The following is a 24,561-nucleotide window of genomic DNA, read 5'->3' on the forward strand; positions in this document are numbered from 1 at the left end:
CACAGCTATTTCCAATGGGAAGATGAATTTGATGCCCAATGCTCAGGAACATCCATGGGAAATTGTGCAGCGCCAACGTACGCCAACATCTTTATGCACCAATTTGAAACTGAACACATCATGAGTCAACAAACATGAAAAGAGAATCTCATCTTATAAAAGAGGTACATTGACGACATATTCATCCTATGGAGGGGATCAATCACAGACCTCCAGACAGTGATCCAAAAACTGAATCAAGTCAATGAACGAATACAATTCACCTACAACCACAGTGAAACTCAACTACCGTTTCTGGACGTTTTGATGACCAATGTACAAGGTACCATGCAAACCTGCGTATACTAAAAATCTACAGATAAGAACAATCTGCTCCATTTTCAAAGTTTTCACCAACCATCTCTGAAAAGACATTTGCCATTCTCACAATTGCTCCGTATCAAACGTATAGCATCATCGGAAAACATGTATCAAGAACAGAAAACAGTAACCATGAAAAAATGTAAAGATCGAGGATATCGGGAGAATACGCTGGTACAAGCGGCCGATAGAGTACAAGATTTAAACAGGAACCAACTTTTAATACCCACAGCCAAGGAGGAATAAAGAAGGACAGAATTTGTCTCGCAATATTCCACCAGGAGTCACCACATAAAAAGAGTTATACTCAAACATTGGCCGTTAATTTCAATGGAAGATGATTTTAAAGGACTATTCACAAGCAATCCAATTTTTGCATATGAAAGAACAAAAAACATTAAAGAACTATCGAAACAAAAAACGCCAATGCCGATAAGAGAGTTCAGAGGGACATTACCGTTAAGGGTGGGCGTAAAATCCGTTTCGCGGGCGAATTTGCAGATTTTCCGCGATTTTGCGATCCGCGAATCTCGCGAAATCGCGGTAAAATCCGCGAATCAGCGGGGACGAATTTTCAGCCAAGCAAGGGTTACAGGAGCAGGTGCAAAAGTTGAACCTAATTTCTTTGTAACCTTTTACAAAAGGGATGCAATCAAATTAACTTCAACTTGGACACCTGCTGCTAATTGCTTCCTGGCGCCTCGTTGCCTACTTGCAACTATTCTCTGACCCTGCTCTGACCCTTGAAGCAGGGTCAGAGAATAGTTACAAGTAGGCAACGAGGCACCTGTCCAAGGAATTAAACCTAGTCAGGAAGCACTTACAGATATACAAAACAGGAAGAAGGGAGAGGATGGCAAATACACCCATTTTGAGTTGTCAGCAGGGGTTAAAGTAAAAGAGACCTTTACAGCAAAATTTTCATATGCATTTTGCTAAAAATAAAAAGCTGTATGTTCTGTAGGGGCAACTCAGGAATCTGGCCCTTCAGAGATCCGGCCTCTCTTTCTTTCTCTCGTTCTCTCTCTCCCTCTCTCTTTCCCTCTCTTTCTCTCTCTTTCTATCTATCTATCTATCTATCTATCTATCTATCTATCTATCTATCTATCTATCTATCTCTCTCTCCCTCTCCCTTAAACGACTGCATGGGTAACTTCCCTATGCAAGCGGTTCGCGAAGACGCAAAAAGCCCTGCGAACATGTAAAAAACCCTGCGAACACGCAAAAAAACCAGCGAACACGCAAAAAAAAACAACAAATTCGCAAATTTTGCGGATCGCGAATTCGCAAATCCGCAAATTCGCGGATCGCGAATTCACAAAATTCGCCCATGCTTAATTACCGTGTCATAACTGCGGGAACTGTAACACAATCATTAAAGACAACGAAATTAATCAACTATCACAAGGAACAAGAATCAAACTCGGAGTCAATGGGACATGTGACAGTACCAACCTAATATATATGTTGAAATGCCCATGTGGTCTCTAATATGTGGGACAAACAGCAAGAAAGATCAAAACAAGACTCGTTGAACATAAAAGCAACATACGCTTGAAAGCAGCCAAGTCATCAGTTGCGGGACACTTTAATGAACTTAACCACAATCCCAGTCAACTCAGGTTTTGTATCCTAGAAATGGTGACCACATTGCCTGGAAGAGACAATACACAACATTTGTTAAGACGCGAATTACATTGGATACATCGTTTATCCATGGTCCAGCACAAAGGACCCAATGAACGGCTGGAATACAGCTGTTACCTTTAAACTGTCATCACCGTCGAAATACAGCAGCCAGATATTTTTATCATGCTATATATGTAATCAGATATCAAGTGCATTAATTTATTTTTAGTCTATACTGAATTTTTCTTTTACACAGTCCGGAAAATGTAAATCACGTTTTTACTGCCAACAGCATCTCCACCTGCATGCAAGTTCATTACAGTAACCAGTCACAAGCAGAAGTGACTCGCACACGCACACATAAGGGTGTAAGTCCTGCCAGAGGAATAAAGTTACATAGCACAGTTGTTTTTTTTTAAAAACGCGTTGAACAAGTGTTCACGTTGCCTAGCAACTTTCCACCAGTCAGAGGCACTCGTCGACATTAGTCACATGACTCGTCATGCACCAATCAGCACCGATAATATAGAGGGAGTCACTCCTACACCGATAAACACCACGATCGGAATCCAAAGACAAACACGTTTTCACTTAGCGCACAAAACGGTAAGCCATCACTTAAAGGAATTTTGGTTAACCGAGCACGCCAGCAGTGGAGCACTAGCACAGACTAATGCCATGCTGTTACATCTCTCTAATCACAGGTTTCAAATTGAAGAAATACGCGATATTTGAAGCATCCGTCTCAGGTCAGATTCCTTCACAGGCACCCATGGTGACAACAGCATGCCACACTCAGCCTTGTTACTAATTTAAACGTTAATCATTGAACAAAGACTGAGTCCCATTAATGGCACCGGTAACGCACAAAATAGACACGTTTTTCCGACTGTTTATTCCCTGACACACGCGAATTCTCATCACACCCCAACTGCATGTAAGCACGTGTGAGCACTAGTTAATACCGTCAAACACCCGCATGACATTCGACCCAACTCTGGAACACACCGGAATCCATAGGTTACGTGGAGAATGCAGGTTACTCAGACCACTGTCCTCCCAATTTCCCTTGTGCAATGACAATGATGTTAAGACATGTAATCAGAACCATAGCGCCTAGCTAGTTAATTGAACCTATGTCATTCTTGTATGATTTCACAAGATAATAAGCCCCCTGATGAATGGCACATGCCCGAAATGCATTGGGCACAATTGTGATGAATGCTTTGAAAGCTTTATGAAGAAATAACGCGCATCAAAGAAAATGAAATAAAACAGAATTAAGCATTGAAAATACCATTGAGGAAACGTTATTGAATGAATGCGATGAATAATAGAGTTTTGTGTGCATCGAAGGGACGTCACTCCTGAGGGAAGTACCGCATTTTGAATCACTCAAGAAGAGGCCACCTGCAAGGTCAAGTCCAGTTCAGATGGGCACCTCAGAAAAAGGACCTCTTGCAGCTTTTAATGTTCCTGTTGCCACGCAGGTCACTTAAATGACCCTTGGAGTTCACAACTCTGTCCTGGGTACCAGTAGAGCAGATCCAGCCCTTAAGGGTCTACAAACAGGTCTCAATCTTAAGGTATAGTCCTTATATGTTCTTCCATAGGATCACAGAGTGTTCTAAAGTTCTGTGGGTGTGTACAGTTCAGTAGGTAGAGGTGAATGTTGGATTCTCCATAACCAATGGGAAAAGGTACCGGGGAAATCCTCTACCTACTCTTACAGCACATTCTGTTTCCTTTACTGCAAAGTATCCCAAAGTGTGCTATTTTAAGTTAAATACATGTTAGACCGCATCCATTATGGAAGGAGAGCAAGAGTCTGCATGAGAGTTATCTAGGGAAATGAGTCCCTGTTTCTTAAACTACTCCACCTGGGTTCTGGAACCAGCTCTCCCTCCCACTGGGATGATGCTTGGCTGACTACAATGTATCCAGAATACTTTGCAGACTCTCTCTTTTCACTCTCGCTTCTGCCCGTGAGTATGTGCCTGGCAATTCAGGACTACTAAGTACACACACAGTGTTGCTTGAATATAAATATTCCTTGAAAAAACAAAAATCTAGAGGCATTTGGCAAAACAGGAGCGGTTGGTTTATTTAACCCCTTGCGTGCGGGGCGTATTTTCCACCTGTGCTGACTCCGCCTTGCGCGGGCGGAGTCATGACGGAACGGTTCCGTCATCAGCACAGCTCAACCGATGCTGATGACGGAACCGTTCTGTCATCCGCACGCAAGGGGTTAAACACTGTGGCTAGGACTGCGGCTAAGAGATACGGGTCAGAGGACTGTCTGAAAGTATAATCAATCTGTGCAATTTTTATACAGTTTCTGGAGCAATAAAAGTGCGTCTGGCAATCTTTATTTGGAAAAAGAATGTGACCCTTGCCTGAGGAGTTATAAATAATAGGTCACTGATAACAAATGCAGGTAGGCTTGACCTTGCGTGGACACAATATGGTCCAGTGGGTAGTGTGTCAAGATTTTTGGCATGAGAAATGAATTATCACTGCATGTATTGTGAATGTTGTGTCTTGATTGGCTGCGCGCTCCTAAATCTATGTGCCATCCTACTTTATGGAGTCTTGGAAATGTGCTCACCCCTCCTTTTATGAGTACTTTATTGGCGACAATTTAATTGGATCATTGTGATGTCAAATCTGAGGCATGAAACTGAGTTTCTTGTTCACACGGCTATGTGCTACCCCAACTCTGACCTGTTAATCAGTTATCATGGGCCTGGGTTACAGAGCGTTTCTGAACATGTATTTCGAAGTCGGGGTTAATGGAGAGTACATGATGGGTACATTTGACAAAAACAATGCGATTTAATTCATGTATACAAGTGTACTATCCTAGGCATTAGCATTGTTTTTATCAATATCAACATTCCCCCCTCTAGTTGGATTTTTATTGCTAAAACTTTACCCTGAGGCGGAAGCCGGGGCTCTCAGCGCTCTCTTGCGCATTCTGCTGACTATCATAACTGAACTTGAGAATTTCGAACGGAGCACTCTTGATTTACGAACAGGAGCACTGGTACATCTGGGTAGCCTCACTGCGAGTACCCGCTAGTTTGGAGCTGAAATATTTTAAAAGTTGTATATATTTTAAACAGCAGTTTTTAGGCTCTGCTTGTTCCTTACCTGTAGCGAGATTGCTTCGCCAGGTAGCGTCTTCGTGTTAGGCGCTGTTGAATCGCCTCACCGAACGGACCCGCCATCTTGGGTAGGGAAGGTCGACGGTCCAGTTGATCGCCCCTCCCACCCTCCCAGGATACTTAAGGGCGGTCCCCTACTCACGCTATAATATTGCTAAAACTTTACCCTGAGGCGGAAGCCGGGGCTCTCAGCGCTCTCTTGCGCATTCTGCTGACTATCATAACTGAACTTGAGAATTTCGAACGGAGCACTCTTGATTTACGAACAGGAGCACTGGTACATCTGGGTAGCCTCGCTGCGAGTACCCGCTAGTTTGGAGCTGAAATATTTTAAAAGTTGTATATATTTTAAACAGCAGTTTTTAGGCTCTGCTTGTTCCTTACCTGTAGCGAGATTGCTTCGCCAGGTAGCGTCTTCGTGTTAGGCGCTGTTGAATCGCCTCACCGAACGGACCCGCCATCTTGGGTAGGGAAGGTCGACGGTCCAGTTGATCGCCCCTCCCACCCTCCTCCCACCCATTCAACCATGAATAAAAATAAAGAACATGCACGTCCGCGCCGGCGGCGCGCCGAAGGCGCGCCAAAGGCAAGCCTGTCTTTGCCCGTCCGTGTCCCGGACGTGGCCAGCGCCAGCCTCCATGTCGGTGCCTCACTGATACCCCACAAGACCAGGACTCGCTATTCGCGTGAGTACCTAATGGCACTGAAACTCACTCCCTGCCCTTGTAGCAACACATGGGAAGTAGCTGGCGATCCCTTGCGGGTCTGTCAAGCTTGTAATTTCTGTTATCAGCCTACTCTCCCATCTCTAACTTTGTCCCCCGGTGATCCGTCACTCATTCGGGCAGGCCTGATCAATGCCAGATCACTGGTTAAGCACTCTGAGGACATTTTTGAAATCCTGAGTGACAACCAACTGGATCTTCTCTTCGTCACTGAAACCTGGTTAAATGAGTCATGCGGACCGGTGGTCGAATTTGCCATCCCACGAGGTTTTAAAATTGCTAGGAACGACCGCCCATTAGGTAGAGGTGGTGGCCTAGCAGTTATATTTAGAGATCTATGGACTCTCTCTCTAGAACCCCATGGCCCCCCAGCGGATGCTGAGATACTGCATTTCTCACTTTCACTTGGGGCGCACTTCACTCTAGGGGGCTCTCTGGTCTACCGACCACCAGGCCATGTTGGCAGATTTCTAGGTACATTGGAGGATATAATAATCCCACGAGCATTGAGATACTCCAGATACCTTCTTCTGGGGGATTTCAATATACATGTAGATAATCTAGACCTCCCTGACACGTCTCGCCTGAGTGAAGCTCTTGCCATGGCCCAGCTTAAACAATGGGTAAAAACTCCCACTCACTCAGGTGGACATGTCCTTGATTTAGTTTGCACCAATTTCGACATTAATCTAACCACCCCCGAAATTGTGCCCTGGTCCGACCACAAACTGATCAGATTTTTTTGGCCCCTGACATGCCCGGTTAAGACTAACAACTTAACTGCTCATAAACAAAAAATTAATGTAGAGATCATGTTTAAACATCTCGACACCTCCCGCCCCACTCTACCTATGGAAATTGAGCTGGCTGTTAGTACATTTAACTCCTGGATAGAAGATGGTTCGGCCGCATCAACAAAAACAGGCCGGGTTTGCCGATTGCGTACCACTCCTTCTAAACCTTGGTTCTCCTCCACCCTTCGTGATCTTAAGTCAGGTTGCAAAAAACTTGAACGAACATGGAGACAAGCCTATCTCCCCCAGGCTAAAAAGATCCTAAGGATGGCGCAAAAGAAATATTATGCGGCGATCAGAGCCGCTAAAGGCCAATATTTCGAAGGGCGCATAACTAATGCCAATAACAATAGCAAAGAAATCTTTGCTATAGTGAAAAGTTTTACTTCACCCTGTGCTGCCCAACCCATACTTGCCTCCACAGAGAAATGGTGCGAAGAACTCTCCGTTTTCTTCGTGGACAAAATGACCAAAATCCAGGATGATTTACTTACTGTATGTAACAGTTTTCCACCTATATTGGCCATCCCGTCTCCTGTGTTACCTACCCCCATGGAATGGTTTCACCAGTTCTCCCCAGTAGAAAATACGGACATTGTTAGTATCCTCACCTCCATACACTCAGGATCCCCTTCTGACCCGTGCCCGGCCAGTGTGCTTGCGCGCCTCGCGGACACAGTGGGCAATGAGATAACGCATATTATTAATTGCTCTTTCCTCACTGCCGCAGTCCCGACCTGCTGGAAGCTAGCTAAATTGCTCCCACTTATAAAGAAAAATGGATTAGACCCTGCTATCCCTGCTAACTTCCGGCCTATATCATTGCTGCCGGCCCTAGCAAAAGTATGTGAAAAAGTCACCTTCACTCAGTTAGACTAATTTGTCGAAAATTCCCAAGCTTTACATCCAGCACAGTCAGGCTTTAGAGCGGCCTATAGTACAGAGACGGCGTTGGTGGAAATCTCCGAGGCCATTCGGGAGTGCCTGGACGAAGGTGGCAGAGCGGCTCTGATTCTTTTAGACCTCTCTGCCGCCTTCGATACTGTCCCTCACTCCCTTCTGCTTACCAGATTAGCGGCCATAGGCATCACAGGCTCTGCTCTTGACTGGCTAACGACCTTTCTGGACAATAGATTTCAACAAGTCTGGATGCCGCCCTTCGCCTCTTCCCCCAAGAAACTGGTAACGGGCATACCGCAGGGCTCCACTCTTAGCCCCCTGCTTTTTAATATTTATCTAACCCCGCTTATTTTTCTTGCTGAACAATTGGGAGCAAAAATAATGGCTTACGCTGATGACACTCAACTCCTGTTTACCTGGCCCAAAAATAATCTGGATACATCTGAAGCCCAAACCTGTTTGTCATCTGTCTTTCGTTGGCTTGCCCTCGCCCAATTAAAATGCAACGAAAGCAAATCTGAAATTTTGCTATATGGCTCCTTCCCAGACAACTTTGGCAACTCTCTCTGGCCAGCCGACTTACCCTGTCCCAAATCCATCGGTGGCCCTGCAAAAAATCTCGGAGTCTGGTTTAACAACGACCTTAAATATGAGGATCACATAAAAAGACTCACAGGGACCTGCTTCTCTACACTTAAAACTTTACGCATGTTCTTTCCACTTCTCCCGAGAGCGGCCAAAGAGACTGTCATCCGTGCCCTTATATTATCCAGATTGGATTACGCAAATGGCCTCTTCGGTGGCCTTCCTGCTTATTTGATTCATCGCCTCCAGGTTATACAAAATGCCGCTGTACGGCTTTTGTTTAACATTCCAAAAAGTTCAAGTGTCCGCCAACCCCTCCGCGCCCTGCATTGGCTCCCAGTTGCTCACAGGATTCTATTTAAAATCCTGGTCCTTGCCTTCCGAGCTGTTCACCAAGTCGGTCCTGTCTACCTAAGGAAAAGGTTTTCCTTATATGTTCCCAACCGCCCCCTCAGATCAGCTAATCTACACCAAATGAATGTTCCAAAATTCAAATATAGCAGGCTTGGCGGCCAATCCATCTCAGTCAGAGCGGCGAGAGCATGGAACACCCTCCCTCAGCAGCTAAGAACAGCTCCTTCCATTACTCTGTTCAAGAAAGGACTGAAGACCTATCTTTTTAACATCACTGTATAGGTTCTCCCTCTACCTTTCCTCTTTCCCCTTTTCGCGCCAGGATACTATTTTTTTAGTAATAGAGCGCGCTATAAAAGCCTATAATAATAATAATAATAATAATTTTCAACTACATTATCTTACCCATACTTAATGACAGTCACATTATTGGGGACATTCTGTTCTTCAGTTTTGACTAATACTACTTCCCTAGTTACTTGCATTGTACCTAGTTTGAGGACAGCATTTTTACAGCAGGTAACCCCCAATTGTAGGAAACAGCACAAGAACAATAAAAAGATGAGATTGGTCAACAGTTATGTGCACAGTCTGGTCAGCCACAGAGGGAGACAGGTAAACCAGTTCAGATAACATGCCTGCAATGGGGCACCTCTCTCCTTACACATGACTGTTTAAACAGTGCAGTGCTTGGATCGCAAGAGTCAAAGTTCATTATCCAGGTTATTACCTGGGACAAACATGCAGCAGGACACACAAATCTTGGGAACACCCCTCCCTCCATTTAGGTCATAAGGTCCAACACATATCGATGTTACATCACCATGAGTCAGATAGCTCTCAGTTCTTCCATGATTGCATGAAGGAACGCTCAGTGCTGTTCATCATCTTGTGCAGTTCCCACCTAGTTATTGTTAACCAGTGGGTGTTCGCTTTCGTCTGCACTGTGAAGGAGGGGATTGACTCCCCTGCAATGATTTACATATCAAAAACCAGTCTGAATGACCTTGTACTAAGGCCAGGCAAAATATTCAGCAGTTCATTTCACTTGAGCCTGTTGCACCAGAAAAGTCTTTTTCCTTAGCAGGTGTTGGGGGAATTCTGACAGTTTTTCCCTGAGAATTAGAAGGGTTGGGGTGTGTGTGGAAATGAGGGAGCAGAGACCACACCATCTGGGGACAAGCTGAGTGTAAGCAAACTTGCCACACTGCCAGTAGGTATCCACCAGCATGGAGATTCTGCATTGCATGTCCAGAATTTTCAAAAGTGTACTGTAGTTCTCTTTTGGTTTTAATAGGATGGTTCCTTTTCCTCTGAAACACAAGGAATACATTGTAAGTTTCTGTACAATGAAGTGTTGCCCCATCCCTTCTAACAATGTATATTCTTTCACCTCAGTGTCTCATATTTCCTGACATGGACTATCTATGCTGTTGTTTAGTCTGCCCCTACGAGACCCATTTCCCTTTGTATTATCGAGGTGGATGGCCCTGCACTGGAACTCCATGTATGAGGTCCATTTGTTATTTAAGAAGATAGCACCATAAATGCTAAGGACCACCCTAGAACCACAGACAGAGGCGGGAGCAAACATGTTTGTGCATAGGTGTGGCTACCTTCGAGAACCTGTGTTCTAGAAAGGCTCAGGCCAAACAGTATCCTTCCCTATGGTACCCCTCCTACTCATGCTATCTAGCTCTGTTTGAATGTCACTAGGCTTGGTGAAAATGTAAAATGCTGTTTGATTGATCTCATATCGGGTCAGATTCACTACTACTCTATGGCAGTGCTTAATTTGTAAATTATGAAGTCCAGGTGCTCAAGTTTTTGAAGGAGGCCATACCCACTTCCACTGGCTCCACCCACTTCATTTACTGACTACACCCACGTACTATATTGGCACCACCCACATCATCAACTGACACAGCTGAAAGCTAGATGTAATACCTGCCTAACCTGAATTCCTACCTTGGTAATATGATGGTTGACTTGATACTTGTTGGTTTTCAAGCTCCTTGGAAAGTATATCTTAATAAAAAAATCAAGCTTGACCCTAAACTGCCCAAGACCAGTCTATTACTAAAAGACAGTATGATATATGACATTATAGAGCTCAGAGGTACAAGCTCACTATGAAGGCATCTATCACATGAAGAATATATTGGACTCTGCAAGAGGTACAATATACGCCTCGCTGGCATATGCATAACCTGTAACTGATTTATGCACATCATTCAGTCCTGTAACATGCCCAATATTGTAATTGTATTTATATAGCGCTTTCACTCCACACGAGGCATTAAAGCACTATTTGGTGAGCAGCATGCTACACCGGAACCCAAAAAGGATTAGTGGTGGGTTAATATAGAAAAATATATATTAATTTGAGCAATGGACATGCGAGTCTGTTAGTTGCATTGAATGGGATACTGGAGGGGTAGAAGAGGGAAGCTTCTAGAAAGTGTTATTTAGAAAATCGTAGTAAAATGAGGGTTTGGGATGGGTCGCGGGAGGGATGGAGGAGGGAAGAATCTAGAAAGGGTTATTAGGGAGATCATAGTGGTAAGATGAGGCTTGGGATGAGTAAAAAGAGAGATGGAGGAGGGACAAGTCTCCAGAAAGTGATTTACTCTCACAAGTGCATTTCCAATGGGCATTTATTACCAAATTGGCACCCCTTAGCCCATAAACTAATGTTCTCAACATACAACAGTGCCTTTTGCTCCCTAACATGAAGGTAAAACACAATGATGTAGCTGTTAAACACCAACCAGCACAGAATACAACTGACAACTGACTATAAAGAAGTCAATGTTTTAAAGGGAGCATAGCATGTATAGCTAACACAACATTTGAAGGTTAATAAACACAACTGTACATAATGCACTACACACAATATTACAAATACACAGGACACTTGAAACAACCAAATATGCTCTGCTGGATTTGAGAACACGTTTTGCATTCTGTCATTTTAACACTTAAAACGTTTAATGAATCAATACATTTTGTAACATTCAAACCATAACCTTGCAATGGGAAAACATAGGAAAATCACACTAAGCCTTTATATTGGTATTTGTCTTTTTCATCATTTTAAATCGAACTAAAAAAACGCACAAATGTGTCTTACACTTATGAAAATAATGTAACCCACAGCACCTGTGGCCAAAGTGCATTCTGTCTGCGTTGGTCTTCAAAATAGAAAGGAACAGTGCTGTGTGAAAGCAGAGTTCTAAAACTTCTTTGTGGCCAAATCAGCTTCCATGCATCGGGAGGGGGGAAGGGAGCTTCAGCTCCTTAAGTGTCATTAGTAAAGTAAAATCCAGAATGTTGTATTCCTGGCTATTCCAACTTTTACGATTTGTGTGAAGTAAAAGAAACAAGCATTTGGCAATGCCAATAAGTCTCAGCATGTAGTGGAGTTTACTGGCTTGAATAGGAGTGAAAAGTAGTGTGGTAGGTAGTTTCGTTTTGTAGAGTGGAGTATAATATTAGAATTGAGTATGGTGTCGTAGAGTGGAGTGTTTTATAGTGCTGTGTAGTGGTACAGAATTCAGAGTGGTAGTGTAGAGGCTGTTGTGTAGAGTGTTGTAGAGTAAAGTGGTGTGGAGTGGAGTATATTGTTATATTGTGTAGGAGTATAGTGCTATAGAATATAGTGGAGTAAATTGGTATGTAGTGTATCGATGGAGTAGCGTAGAGTGTTGTATAGTGGGGGAGAGGATGTGGCCTTATGGCTCGAGCTGTCGACCCTGAAGCTGGGGAACTGAGTTCAAGTTTCGGCAGGGACTCAACATCCTGTGATTCTAGGCAAATCACTTAATATCCCCGTGGCCACAAAAATGAATATGTTCATCTGTAACGCAACTGGTCCTCATGTAAAGGGCTCTGATGCCTACAGGTCAAGTTTCCGCTTTATAAAACTCTGAAAAAAATAAATAGTGGTTTAGAGTGGAATAGTGTTGTAGAATGGCAGATAGTGGAGTATAATGCTGTGGAGTGGACTGGTATATAGTGGATCAGAGTGTTATTCAGGGCTCACAAAATTCACTCGCCCACTCGAAAATTCTCTAACTTCTGTGTAAGCCAAGCTGACTTTTGACCTCTGTCTCTGAAAGTTGAGCAAAGTTAACAAAATAACAAGATTTAAAGGCATCTTTATTGCTCACAAAGTGAAAGAGCAATAAAGATGCCTTTAAATCTTGTCACATTTGCTCACTTTCAGAGACAGAGGTCAAAAGTCAAAAATCAGTTTGTTTTTCTACATTTATTTTTCTGTGACTGAAGTTAGATGAGTTTGAAAAGTGAACTGTGTTATTTATTTATTTATAAAGTTTTATATAGCGCAAACTTAATCCCGAAGGATATCAGAGCGCTTTAGAGTTTGAGAGAAATGTAGGTAACAGATCAGTACATGAGTCGAATATGGAATACACATAGGCATTGAATCAAATTGTGCACACATAACAGACTATTTAAAACCTAGGGAAAGCGAAGAATGAGCTAGTCGAGTAAACATAATGACAAAAGGGGAGCAAATACAATAGTAAAATACAAGATTGACAACCAATACTTTACTATGTTCGATGCGATTAGAGCTGACAACCGCTCCTCTTGTTAAGGTAAGAGCTTAGGGCCATATGTAGGTGAGACAATACCGGTCAGTAACGGTGAAATTCAGTAAATTTAACCGTTACCGACCGGTATTTAGGGATTTGAGATGTAGGAGGCAGGTTTCAAGGATTAGGTAATTTACCAAATCGGTAATTTAAGGAATCGGTAAATTACCGAATCCTGAAACCTATGTAGGAGGCGCTTAAGTGAGTGCATTTTTGCATTCAGGATTCGTTATTTACCACCAACTATAAGTTGGTGGTAAATACTGAATACCTTTAAAAAGCATTTTTTCGCTTTTTTGTCAGTGCCATGTGGCAGACATACATGCTCTTAGGACATGTATGTGTGCCACATGTGCACACATGAAAGTTTCAGGGGTGCAACAGGGTGTCAATGTGACACCCTGCCACCCTTGGATACGTTCCCCCTATTACCGATTCGGTATTTACCGAATCGGTAATAGTGAATGGCTTCTCATTCATTCCTATGGGCCTCCAGGCCCATAGGAATGAATGGGAATTACCGAATCGGTAAATACCAAATCGGTAATACCGAATATTACTGATTCAGTAAAATTTACCGAATTGTTACCTACATACTATTTATCGATTTTCAAATACCGAATTGGTAAAATCCGGCATTTAAAAATCAGTAAATAGTGATTACCTACATATGGCCCTTATTCATGAGGAATCTTTTTGCTTCCAATTTGAAAGCAACCTTGGAAGAGATTCTACGGGTTTCCGGTGGAAGAGCGTTCCAAATTTTTGGTGCAGAGCCCGAGAAGGCTCGTTGGCATGTTGTTTTTTTTGCAGCAGATCTGGGGTTTCAAGAGGAAGGAATTAGCACTCCTTGACGGTCTACCCCCTCCAGATAGTTCTAGCTTTTGCGCAAGGTAGTTGGGGGTTTTGAAGTGGAGGACTTTGTGAGATAAGCAGGCAATCTGTAGTTGAATTCTAGCTTCGTAGGGCAGCCAGTTTAGAGACTTTAGGGCTGGGGAGATGTGAGAATTTCGCTTGGTGCCCGTTATCAATCTGGCCAGTGCGTTCAATAATGCCTTTAGAGGGGCCAAAGTGTATTTGGGGAGGCCACATAGCTTAGCACTGCCATAGTCAAGCCTCGGCAAAACAAACGCTTGGACCACTTGTTTGAAATCTGCTTGAGGTAGGGAAGGTTTGATATTCCCGAGTGTTCTCAGAAGGTGGTTAGCTCCCTTGCACACATTGCTATTATGAGTCTTCATATTCAGATGTTTGTCCAGGGTGATTCCTAGAGATTTGGCTGAGTCAATAATGCGGGGGAGCAGTTGAAAGTGGTGAGTTGGTTCATCCAGAGACCAATTTTAGGAGTGTGTTTCGGGGGAGAAAAGAGGAGGAATTCTGTTTTGGAGGTGTTTAGCAGAAGGTGGTTCTTAGTTAGCCATTTTTGAGTAGTCAGTAGGGTGGAGTTGAGTGAAGGTATGTTATCCAGGGAGGAGATTTTCAGATAGAATTGGGTGTCGTCTGCATACATATGGAAGCGAATGTCCATGGATTTTAGTACATTAGCTGATGGTTAAAGGAATAAATTGAAGAGAATGGGAGATAAGGAGGACCCTTGGGGAACCCCCATGGTGACTGGGGATGGTTGGGAGAGTGAGTGGTTTGCCTTAACTCTTTAGGACCTGTGCTGGAGAAAGGATGCGAACCATTGCAGCACCTGACCAGAGAGGCCCATCCTTTGCTCCAGAATATCAAGGAGGTTGTCATGATTGACAGTGTCAAATGCAGAGGAAAGGTTGAGTAGGAGAAGGAGGCAGGATGCATTTCTGATACAGTTACAGTTACAGTTGAATTGTGCAAAGCATGTGAAATAAACGGCTGTGTAAGGCTTTTCTCTAATACAACACTGAAATAGGTAAGTGTACTGTTTTAACAGTTCAAATATACTTCATTAGTTATGAAGACACATTTGTATAATTTTGCAGTGAAAAAATATTTTTATATGCTCAAAAGAAATTAAAACCCTTTACTTGGTGATGTTCAAATTTGAAATATTTTTGCAAAAACTCAATTTCCAAACATTGTTTATGTGCCATTATCAGTGAAGCTACATGTTAGAGGGGAGGTTTTGTGGCCATTTCAATGGAAAATATGCTATCTGTAAATGGCAGTGCACTACCACATCATGGTTTAGCAATATATTCATAAAAGGTGAGTTACACAGTGATGGTAGCCTGCTGGGGACACGAGACCCCCATATCTGTGTTTGATTTTTCAATAATGCAACATTTTTTCCATTTGCAAGCCATTTTCCTTAAAGGAAAACAGAATGAGTTATAAAATATAAATACAAATGTTTACAAAAATTAAGGGCAAGCAGTAGTCCCTGGGACCACTGCCTGCTCTCTTAAATATTTTTGCACCCATTCACAAAGAGGAAAGTGTCTCCTTGCTACCCCTTCCTATTTGCGAGTGGCTTACCACCTACTTGAAATAGACAGTAAACTTCGAGTGTTTTGCGACCAAAACAACGGTACCTACCATTCTGACTCGCTATTAGGACGGGAAGCAGTTGGCACGCCCTTTCCTAACAGCATCTCGCAAACCCTATTTTGCAAGTCACCTAGTGGCAAAATAGCATTTATACATTCCACCACCCTTTTTTGGAGTCGCAAACAGCTTTATTTTCCAATTGTGACTGCAAAAAAATGGTCATAGATCTGGCCCAAAGAGGCAAGCCAGGGATCATGTGTACCCCACATATGGGATTGATTCTTGAGATACATGGAGCAAACATTTAGTCTAGTTATTAAAAAGTTTTTTTGTTCAGCAGAGATAGTGAACTTGCATATTTGAAGGTGCTCTCTTATGTGATAATAAAGAAAAAGCGGCTCCATGAGACAACATTTTTGCCTATGATCACACCATTTGAGACCAGTTCATGGGTCAAGTACATTACAGTTAGGTCGAGTAGATTATTCAAGTTACTAGACCCGCAGGTCTAGTAAAATGTTTATGATTTTTCGAGCCCTGAAGGAGTATAGTTTAATCGAGTATAATATTATAGATTTTTATATTGTAGATTGTAGTGTTGTTCAGTGTAGTGTAGTATAGAGTGTAGTAGTGTGGCTTAAAGTATAGTGGTGCAGAGTATATTGACAGAGTGCAGCAGTGTAGAGAGCATTTGTTTTTAGCAAAGCGGTGAAGAGTGTATTGGTGTTTTTGTTCAGTGAAGTAGAGTAGTACAGAGTGCTGTTGCATAGAGTATAGTGGTGTAAAGTATATTGCAGATGTATATAGTGCAATGGTGTAGAGCGGATCATTCTAGAGTGGGGAAAAGTGTTATAGAGTTGAGTAAAGTTTTTGTGTATTTTATTTAATGAGTTTTATATCGCGCTGGCTAGACCTGTAGGTATCAGAGCGCTTTACATTCGGTTACACATTGTTATAGAAAATGATAACAATTACACATTATGTCAAAAATAAGCAACACATTGAAAAAGGAAAGAAAGGTGAAAGAAGTAGGGAGGCCGCGAGGAAGGGGGAAGTGTAAAGGGGGAGGATGAGGGAAAAGATGGTAGGATGAGATGAAGGGAAGTCTGCCCAAAGACCGACTGGGCAGGTGACATCCGAGGAGGGAATCCACAGCCCGTCTCCCCTTTAGCTAAACAAGGTAACTCCATCTGGCATCAGGCAGATAGTTAGGTCTCAACTGATGAGGGAAAGTTCACATAAGAAAGTCCAGTGGATAAACAGGGTGGGAAATATGAGCAAGCATGGGTGAGGGCAGGGGTCAATAGCTGGAAAGAAGAGAAGAGTTGAGTGGTAGGGGGTAGATTGAAGGGGGAGGGACAAGCTCAGGTGAGACGGTGGAGAGTTTGCCCAAGGACCGCCTGGGTAGGTGATGGCCAAGGGGGGAATCCATAGCCCATCTCCCCTTTTGCTTGTGAGGTACCTTCAGGGCATCAGTCGAAATGGCTGGGTCTCATCTGTCGATGGAGAGTTCACACAGTCAATGACTGAGGCGACCATCTTGAGGTCAGGCGGGGGGGATGAGTCCTTGATATACGAATTCAGAGGATCCCCACAATTTTCTATAATCCGGATTAAAGGGGGTGCAAACTGAGCAGTGGATCAGCATGATGAACAGAGCCAGGGTCCACATGTCTTTAGGGGGAGCACATGATGTTGAGTGATAACCGCCAGAGGGAGAAACAGCCGCCATTAGCAGGACAGGTGGGGCGACTCTAGAGTCTTGCTCAAAGTGTTTATATCGCTAATCAAGGTCGTCCCAGAAGGACAGGGCTGAGGTAATATAAATTTTTATGCTCAATTGTGTCCCCTACTACGTACCCCAACGTCTCCATGTACGAGTTAAAGTGCATGTAACTTCCCTCCTGTGCCAGCTATGAAGACGCAAATACATTTGCGTCCAACGTTAACATGTCCTCTTTCAGATCCGCCATGAATGGATCACTAATTCAGTTCCTAATTATGCCGTGCCACCGTCTTTACATGGTGCACTTTCATGTTTTCATGGCTCTGGCGAAGGCCTGCCATCGAGCCTTTTCCTGATTTCTGCCATCAAGCTCATTTCTGTTTTCTGCCTCTGAAAACGGCAGCCCCCACCTGCATCTCTGAACTCTGCCTTCCTTCCTGCCAAGCAGCGCGGGGCCTGGCTCAGTCCGGCCTGCCTGCCAAGATGGTATTTTGCCTTTATGTTATCAGTTCTGCTCCGTGAATCCACATTCCTAGCTAACGAGTAGGATAAACATATCCTGCCTGCAATAGATACAGTCCAGTCTTTCCGTCTCCATGCAAGTGTATTACTGTACCAATTTCCATAGAAAACTCCAGTTACTTAAAGAAATATATGCATCTCCTAGCCTTAGTGACAAGTAACCTCTGTCCCGATAGCCTTTAGTTTCCAGCAACATGTACTCCAAACACAAGATACCAGATATGATTTAGGAACAAGTTGATCTGACCCACCAGACTTCTGTCTCTCCCCTCTAAGGCTAAATGTCAAGTCCCCTGCACCCTCCTGTTTACGTCAGTCACACGTCATGCTGCTGCGCACGCATCCTTGCTACAGATTCCTGCTGACACTGCAAGATTTCATTATGTATCCACCCACTTATGACATTTCATGTGACGTTGTCTGGCACCCACCTCCGTGTACGCCCTAGTGCACGCCTTCTGATTACGTATTGCTACGCACATGTTTCCTATCTCGCTTCTCTCAGCTGTTACGCCTTCTGCATGAATGAACTATAAATATTGTACCTTGTTAATAAAGCATTGCTCTGTCCCTTCCTGAACCCCAGTGGTGAAAGGAACATGATATCCTGGTCCGGACCATACAATTCCATTTTATGGAATAAAACCCCTTAAAACTCAGATGCCACGGACTCTGTGTCTCTTATTTTGATTAAGCTATTTTATTGAACTTTACTGCATAGAAATTAAGTACCAGGTAATTTTATTTACCACAGGGCAGTAGCTGTAGTATCAAAACAAATTCTGCTGCCTTTACGCTAAAGAAGGGGGCAGGGGGTCTCCCTTGGATTTAGCTTTTACCCCTGCTGATTATCGATTGTGGGGGCCATTTTGGCATCCAACGCAGGAACAAAGTAGGCACTTGCTGAATATTCCTTGCCTATACGGACTAAAGAAGGACATGGTCAAGAGCCCCAGACTTCCTGGGCTAAACATCTAGCCTCCCAGAGCTCCCGGTGAATTTACAGATTACCCCACTCACCGTCACTGTGTAAGTTCAATGCTTTCCAAAAAGCTTCAACACCCATAACAACTCTGCAACAAACATAGGCAACAATAATCATGGACAGAATTTATACTCACTTGTCAAATGGCTCACCACTCATCTATCCAACAGAATGCATAGACACACCAACCCAATGCCAATGTTCATTCAGATGGGCAATCTAATAGCATTCAATATAGCCACAGCTGATTTTTTATGGGCACATGAACCTACCACAAGACTGTCACATAAGATAATTAAACATGCATGTCACATGTACCCAAACAACTATAAAAACACACACAACTCTTCCGCACATAAAGCAATCCTGTTTTCATTAATGCGTGCAGCCAGCCATGGCTTGCGCAGACACATATCATTCTCGCCTTTGAGACCTTATACATTTTTGGCTATGCAGCATATTATCCTGGGTGCTAAGAAAAGTAAAAAAGACTAATTTTGTTTGCGCCCATGCAGAAACTGTGAAAAGGCCAAACTACAAGGCCCACAATGCAGCGAGCACATGGTTGATTATGGGCAAATCAATTATTCTCCCCGTGCCTACCAAATAATGAATGTGTCCTTGTGTAACATAACTGGTTCTTTACAGCAAAGCTGAGAATAATTCATGGGATAGAACATATTTTTTCACAATTGCGACCCATGCATCGGACTGGGTACAGAGAAATGGGCAGAGGCTTGAAGTCAACAGAGCATTGGGAATTGGCATGTTGCCATACAAATGATGTGGACATGATAGATATAGAACCTTGAAGACTGGGGCAGCACATTAAAGGAAGTGAATGTGGATAAGCAAGTGGAGGTGCTCCAGGCAGGTCAGACCATGGCTCATAAAAGTTTATAAGCATATAAAGAAAGGTATTGTCCGCACTCCCTCAAAGGCCAATTGACCCGACCCAACAGAGTAGCTAATTAGTGACAAGGCTTGCACGCATCCCGACAAATGTAAAGCATGCAGGTAAATTTTGGACTAAACAGATGAACATTAAAAAAGTCAGAAAGAAACCCACGAAGCATAGGAATCAATCTGTACTTGAACGCTCACAATCTGAAAGAGAGACGGTTATTATTATTTATAGCTCGCACAATTTTGGGTGTTTAGCCAGCTTCTAGGTGCCCCAGGCTCCAATGCTGAGGAGCTGTGCAGAGATTATTTACTTGACAATAGAGCGCTTTCACTAAACTGATCTCAGGAACTAGATGGGATCTAACAAGGAGCCTCAGCATCGCTTTAACACTCGGTTATCCTGGGCAAATCACTTAATCTACCCGCGCCTACCAAATAAAAATAATCAAATCCATCACTTTCCACAAACCCAATCGCTCCTTACGCTCTGCGGCATCTCAGCTACTTGATATTCCACGCACGAGGAAAGCAACATGGGGTGATAAACGCTTCACAGTTGCTGCCTCTAAATTGTGGAATCAGCTCCCCCTTAATATCAGATCTAGCTCTTCCTTACTTATATTTCGTAAGTACATAAAAACTTGGCTGTTTAACCAGTGAGCTTTTGTAGGAGCCCTCTGTAATCTTATCGAACTCTAGCGCCGAGACACCGAAAGGTATCTGTGCGCTCTAGAAATTTTATAAATAAATAAATAAATAAATAAATCAATGTGTCCTTGGGTAACGTAGCTGGACACGATCTGAAGAAAGAGACAGTTTCATGTCTGGTTAACATTATTTACAGAACACACAATTGTGGGTTTCCGCCAGCTTCTAAGTGCCTGAGCCGTGCAATGCTGAGGAGCTGTGCAGAAATTATTTATTTGAAATTAGCGCGCTTTCACTAAACTGATCACAGGAACTAGATGGGATTTAACATCAACCTCAGCGTTGCTTCAACTTCCAGTAATTCTGGGTACAGAATGGGGGCAAGGAAGAATCCCCATGAATCACCTCGGCCTGGAGTTGCAGCTTGCTTGTAAGAATTAATTAATTTTGGGTGAAGGAAACCCCATGGAGGAAAAATGTGTTAGATTAGAGAATTTTTATTGCCAGAAGCATTCTGCCAAGCTGCTGAAGGTCAACGTGACAGGTAACCAACATGAATATTCCAGTCTTCTTCCGCTCCTCCAGGGGCTCTCTAACTTGCTCTGAGGGAGGGAGAAGGGCAAGGCATGATAATAGCAGGAATAAAGACAGCTCTTCGATAGCCTGTTTTTTTTTTATTATTGAAGTTTAAAAAGTTGAAATTCAGTTGCCAGCCTGCCAGGAGTGCATATGTTGACGAATGGGTGAGAGTGAGTGGCTGAGAAGCACAGATGACGTGGGAAAAGTAAAGCTGTCTCACTTTGCATTTTGTTTGAAAAACTGATTTCATCACCACTGCCTCCTGAATATAATGTATAGTCCTGGCAATAAAGTGACGGTGCTGAGCACTGGAAAGCACTGGCACACATTAAGCACTGCTCCATGGGGTTCTACTCAATGGTTTGTATATATATAGGTGGAGAAGACATTTTCTTTTTTCAGGTGGTACATCTTGGGACAAGTAAAGTCTGTGTGTGCCTAATGCGTGCGGTATCAACGAACAATCATAACATGACCTGATCGATGACTGAGAGCCCACAATGGTCATTTGCTGAAGCCACATGTTGTGTAAGAGGGCACTATGTATCGCATTTAGAATGCTAGTGTTGGGTTTGATGGAATTATAAGTGGTGTGGGAGAGGTCCCTACTCAAGGTCAGTGTTAACTTCGGGGTAGACTCCATAAGACTAGACAGTGCATTGATGATGAATGGATGCAGAAACACCCATAGCAAACAGAGGGTAGACAGAAGTGCAATAATACATAACTTCTGAAACATTGAAAGTCTTGGAATGATTTATTAGGGAGACATCTGTAGTCCGCTGGTGAGCGAGGATTTCTTTACTTTTGGAAATGTTCAAAAAGTTTGTGAAAAATGTTTTTGGTCCTTGAGTCGCACACTTGGGTGTTGTTGGCGTTATGAGAATTGTTGCTGCAGTGATGGAAGGCCACTGTAAAGATGGTGTACTTTGGTGGCTCGATTGCAGAACTGTTGGTTAAGAGCTGGTGTTCGTTGGTTTAGATCATTTGGACCCCCCTCTCCACCCTTGAAATGCATTGCTGAATTGCGATTTCAAATTGCGAATTCGCAATTCCCATTCATTCCTATGGGCATTTTAGCCCATAGGAATGAATGGGAATTGCGAATTCGCACTTTGCTAATCGCATAATATTTGAGAATCGGTAAAAATAGCGATTTCTCAAATATTTTGCGAAAATGTACATGCATCCCATTTTGCATTTCCTAATTTGCGATTCCCTAAAAATCGCAAATTAGGAAGTGCAAAATGAAACAATGATGCATGTGGGCCTTAGATCCTTAAATACATATCACCATCAATGATTTCTCATTTTCTTTTAGGAGTGTGCTTTTACATTTATACATGCCATTTTAGTGGGGCACACGAAGGTACTTTTAAAAAGACTGACTGATAATTTCTGGGTTGCTTTAGTTCTTACTTATGGGCCATCAGTTATCCCCCCTCACCATGAAAGAAACTGATATTTTAAGGGGTGGTCTTTATGAGCATGTGGATGATCTGGGTTATCTAACTAATGTTTTATGGGTGTCACCAGACTTCCAATATTCTACTTTTTTGATAGTGTGTATGTGCTGGGGTGCCTTTTGACCTACAAATGTGCGGGCAATGTAAAAAGAGGGAGCATGCTGCATTTGGGTATGGTTGGTGATTGCAACATGCCCTGAGGTCAATTATATACCCCTCCAATTCCATCACGCAGTGTGCAGTGGAAACCCTCCCTAATGGCTCCAGGTTAAGCATGGGCGAATTTTGCGGATCTCGCGTTGGCGGATTTTGCGGATTTGCGAACTCGCAATCCGCAAAATCCGCGAATTCTCGCGAATTTGCGGATTTTTTTTTTTTTATGTTCGCCTCTACTCAGCATCACAGCTGATTCTCCACGGTAGATTTGGGAAGAGGCACACCTGTCCAGCCTCGAAGACGCTCATGATTGTTTTTGGGCTAATGAATGAGTCACTGAATTTGAGCATTAACTAGTTCGAGCGACCATGATTTGCGGATTTTGTGGGGGCGGGGGGGTGCTTCCATGCGAGTTCACATGCCTCTTGTATGTATAAAAGGTCAGAGAAAGATCGGTTCAGCAGATGATGAAAAAGAAGCTCCTGGTCACAGGAACCGCACGGGTATTGCGCTTGTGAAAGTCAAGGATGCAAGGATGCAAAGGCCTCTATCCAGCATCACAGCTGATTTTCCGCGGTACATTTGGGAAGAGGCACATGATTGTTTTTGGGCTAATGAATGAGTCACTGAATTTGAGCATTAACTAGTTCGAGCGACCATGTGTGTGTTACTATGCAATCGCCCTGAAGGGCGCAGGGGTCCCTTGAGTGACCTGTAAGGCTGTGCTGCCCTGTACCTATTTTACAATGGCGCCAGCAAGCTGCCAGTGCCGTTGTAAAATAGTTACAAAGTTAGCTTGCACAAGAAGCACCTGCTTCGTTTTATCTAGTGGTTCCTGTGCAAGCTAACTTTGTAACTATTTTACAACGGCGCTGGCAGCTTGCTGGCGCCATTGTAAAATAGTTAAATGAGTGTGGGTTCAACTTTTGAACCCGTTACGTTCGCGGATTTTTTTTTGCGGATTTTGCGGGAAATCCGCAAAATTCGCAGATTGCGGATTTCCCGAAAATCCGCAAAATCCGCGAACGTAACGGATTTCACGCTCATGCTTACTCCAGGTGTCTTGACTACCAGTCTTTTGAGCATTTCCCTAGGTTTTGAGAGCTGTCCCATGGCCCCAATGTGTTTCTCATGTGGCACTGTCCAAAATTGGGCTCATTTACTCCTCCAGACTGTGTGTGTAAGGCCTTGAGTGCGTCAATTGGAGCGCTAGCCCACTCCTTTTCCTTAACCCCCTCTCTCTTGAGCTACATCTCAATCAGAATGTTTGGCTTGCTGTCCCTGACTGTGGCCAGGGACGTTTAACCGGTGACGCGCTACTTTCATTGCTTTGAAAGAACATAACCTAATGAGCAGGCTTCTGGATGTTTGAAAATCTTTGAGAGTAATGAGAAGGCGGAATATCCGGTGTGAGGCCAGAACCTTTAGAGATACGTCTAACTGGAGGGTGCTGGACTGGGAGGGTTGGTTGTTTGGGCGAATTTCCCCCTCTACTGATTCAGTGCCATGCAGCGTTTCTCCTTCTGTCCGATTTTTGTGGTTGGGATTATGGGGTCTTCACTATCCCAAGCGTAAAGGAAATCTGATTCCCGACACAGGTGAACAACTTCAGTTTGAAACTCAAAGGGGGCCTCTATTGACTTGAGGTTTCTGGCTTTTGGGGAAGCTGTGGATTGAACCACAAGGCACAAAGACATTTTGGCCCTGGCCTGAAGGCCTGAGAGTGGAGTCCTTTCAATCTGGCAATTGGAACTCAACGCAAATGACTTGGGTGAGAGGACCTGGGTGCCTCGTTTTTAAGGACATGGATATGAGCAGCCCTACCCCCTCATCAGATTGGCCTTCCTCTATGGTGTGGTCAGCCAACACTGCCCTGGGGCTCAGCAGCAGAGGGGGGCCTAGGCATCTGTGGGCCAACTCTGGATTCCTGGTAGACAAAAGATAGTAAAGGCTCTAATTCCTAAT

The sequence above is a fragment of the Lissotriton vulgaris genome, chromosome 4_1 (assembly GCF_964263255.1).
Source record: "Lissotriton vulgaris chromosome 4_1, aLisVul1.2, whole genome shotgun sequence".
In the NCBI taxonomy this organism is placed as follows: Eukaryota; Metazoa; Chordata; class Amphibia; order Caudata; family Salamandridae; genus Lissotriton; species Lissotriton vulgaris.